Here is a 3953-nt window from a genome sequence, read left to right on the forward strand (position 1 = left end):
AGACAAATATTAGCGTAGATGCCATTCTTCTAATGATGTAGCAAGTACATAGGGTGTTATGGGAAGTGTTTCCGGTTCTGGTTTACCTAATTAATGCAGCCTAAAAATCCTTTAACGGATTTGGATAATAAAAGCATATTAGTATGTTATGTGTATGCCAGGTTAAAGAGATGGGTCTTTAATCTAGATTTAAACTGCAAGAGTGTGTCTGCCTCCCGAACAATGTTAGGTAGGTTATTCCAGAGTTTGGGCGCCAAATAGGAAAAGGATCTGCCGCCTGCAGTTGATTTTGATATTCTAGGTATTATCAAATTGCCTGAGTTTTGAGAACGTAGCGGACGTAGAGGATTATAATGTAAAAGGAGCTCATTCAAATACTGAGGTGCTAAACCATTCAGGGCTTTATAAGTAATAAGCAATATTTTAAAATCTATGCGATGCTTGATAGGGAGCCAGTGCTGTGTTGACAGGACCGGGCTAATATGGTCATACTTCCTGGTTCTAGTAAGAACTCTTGCTGCTGCATTTTGGACTAGCTGTAGTTTGTTTACTAAGCGTGCAGAACAACCACCCAATAAAGCATTACAATAGTCTAACCTTGAGGTCATAAATGCATGGATTAACATTTCTGCATTTGACATTGAGAGCATAGGCCGTAATCTAGATATATTTTTGAGATGGAAAAATGCAGTTTTACAAATGCTAGAAACGTGGCTTTCTAAGGAAAGATTGCGATCAAATAGCACACCTAGGTTCCTAACTGATGACGAAGAATTGACAGAGCAACCATCAAGTCTTAGACAGTGTTCTAGGTTATTACAAGCAGAGTTTTTAGGTCCTATAATTAACACCTCTGTTTTTTCAGAATTTAGCAGTAAGAAATTACTCGTCATCCAGTTTTTTATATCGACTATGCAATCCATTAGTTTTTCAAATTGGTGTGTTTCACCGGCTGCAAAGAAATATAGAGCTGAGTATCATCAGCATAACAGTGAAAGCTAACACCATGTTTCCTGATGATATCTCCCAAGGGTAACATATAAAGCGTGAAGAGTAGCGGCCCTAGTACTGAGCCTTGAGGTACTCCATACTGCACTTGTGATCGATAGGATACATCTTCATTCACTGCTACGAACTGATGGCGGTCATATAAGTACGATTTAAACCATGCTAATGCACTTCCACTGATGCCAACAAAGTGTTCAAGTCTATGCAAAAGAATGTTGTGGTCAATTGTGTCAAACGCAGCACTAAGATCCAATAAAACTAATAGAGAGATAGACTCACGATCAAATGATAAGAGCAGATCATTTGTAACTCTAAGGAGAGCAGTCTCAGTACTATGATACGGTCTAAATCCTGACTGGAAATCCTCACATATACCATTTTTCTCTAAGAAGGAATATAATTGTGTGGATACCACCTTTTCTAGTATCTTGGACAGAAAAGGGAGATTCGAGATTGGTCTATAATTAACTAGTTCTTTGGGGTCAAGTTGTGGTTTTTTGATGAGAGGCTTAATAACAGCCAGTTTGAAGGTTTTGGGGACATATCCTAATGACAATGAGGAATTAATAATAGTCAGAAGAGGATCTATGAATTCTGGAAGCACCTCTTTTAGGAGCTTAGATGGTATAGGGTCTAACATACATGTTTTTGGTTTAGACGATTTAACAAGTTTATACAATTCTTCCTCTCCTATGGTAGAGAATGAGTGGAACTGTTCCTCAGGGGGTCTATAGTGCACTGTCTGATGTGATACTGTAGCTGACGGCTGAATGGTTGCAATTTTATCTCTAATAGTATCGATTTTAGAAGTAGTTCATAAAGTCATTACTGCTGTGGTGTTGGGAAATGTCAACACTTGTTGAGGCTTTATTTTTCGTTAATTTAGCCACTGTATTGAATAAATACCTGGGGTTATGTTTGTTTTCTTCTAAAAGAGAAGAAAAGTAATCGGATCTAGCAGTTTTTAATGCTTTTCTGTAGGATATGTTACTTTCCTGCCAAGCAATACGAAATACCTCTAGTTTTGTTTTCCTCCAGCTGCGCTCCATTTTTCGGGCTGCTCTCTTTAGGGTGCGAGTATGCTCATTATACCATGGTGTCAAACTGTTTTCCTTAACCTTCCTTAAGCGTAAAGGAGCAACTTTATTTAAAGTGCTAGAAAAGAGAGAGTCCATAGTTTCTGTTACATCATCAAGTTGTTCTGAGGTTTTGGATATGCTAAGGAATTTGGATACATCAGGAAGATAACCTAAAAAGCAGTCTTTTGTGTTAGAAGTGATGGTTCTTCCATACTTGTAACAAGAAGTAGAATTTAAAATTTTGGCTATATGAATTTTGCAAAGAACTAAATAATGATCTGAGATATCATCACTTGGCTGAATAATTTCAACACCATCAACATCAATTCCATGTGACAGTATTAAATCTAGAGTATGATTTCGACAATGAGTAAGTCCTGAAACGTGTTGTCTAACACCAATAGAGTTCAGAATGTCTATAAATGCTGATCCCAATGCATCGTTTTCATTATCAACATGGATATTAAAATCACCAACTATTAAAACTTTATCTGCAGCCAGAACTAACTCGGATGTAAAATCACCAAACTCTTTAATAAAGTCTGTATGGTGCCCTGGTGGCCTGTATACAGTGGCCAGTACAAACATAACAGGGGATTTATCATTAACATTTGTTTCTTTGGATAATGTTATATGAAGTACCATTACTTCAAACGAGTTATACTTGTAGCCTGCCCTCTGAGAAATCCTGAAAACGTTGTTATAGATTGAAGCAACACCTCCACCTTTGCCTTTTAGAACAGGTAACCGTTTAGGTAATTTATAACAGTAATCTTGGGGGGTGGACTCATTTAAAATTATGTAATCACCAGGTTTCTGTCAAACAGAGTACATCTATATTATGATCAGTGATCATATTATTTACAAAAAGTGTTTTCGTAGAAAGGGATCTGATATTCAATAAGCCAAGCTTTATCATTTGTTTATCCATATTGCTTCTGTTTTTTATTTGTTGAACCTCAATTAAATTGTTAATCTTAACTTGGTTTGGACGTTTTTTGTTTTTTTTCTAGTTCGGAGAACAGACACAGTCTCTATTGTGTGATATCTGGATGAAAAAGTCTCTATGTGCTGAGAATTAACTGACCTCTGTGACGGGAGGCAGCTAGCAGACGGTCGGTTTAGCCAGTCTGTCTGCTTCCTGACCTGGGCCCCAGTTAGTCAAGTATAAACACTAAGACTATTTGCCATATTTCTAGAGAGAAGAGTGGCACCACCCCAGGAGGGATGAAGACCATCTCTTTTAAACAGGTCAGGTCTGCCCCAAAAGCTCGTCCAATTGTCTATGAAACCTATGTTATTCTGTGGGCACCACTTAGACATCCAACCATTGAGTGATGACAATCTGCTATGCATCTCATCACCACGGTAAGCAGGGAGGGGACCAGAGCATATTACAGTGTCTGACATTGTGCTTGCAAGTTCACACACCTCTTTAATGTTATTTTTAGTGATCTCCGACTGGCGAAGTCGAACATCATTAGCGCCGGCATGAATAACAATCTTACTGTATTTACGTTTAGCATTAGCCAGCATTTTTAAATTTGCCAAGATTTCAGGCGCTCTGGCTCCCTGTAAACATTTGACTATGGTGGCTGGTGTCTCTATATATATATACGCTGCCTCACCGTCACCCAGTTGCCCTGCTGCTGGGGCTCTGTTTCCGGAACCGAACAATGTACAGGAATCCCTGAGCTAGACGCATCCAAAGCCGTATCTAGAGCCCTAATATTCTTACTGTCCTCAATTAAAGTTTGGATGCGTGTCTCTAATTCTGAAATCTTCTCTGTCAGCCTAACTATTTCCCTGCATTTATCCCATGTGAATCCCTCATCAGCGACAGAGATAGATAAACTGTACATGTGG

Source organism: Carassius carassius, chromosome 30 (genome assembly GCF_963082965.1).
Source record: "Carassius carassius chromosome 30, fCarCar2.1, whole genome shotgun sequence".
In the NCBI taxonomy this organism is placed as follows: domain Eukaryota; kingdom Metazoa; phylum Chordata; class Actinopteri; order Cypriniformes; family Cyprinidae; genus Carassius; species Carassius carassius.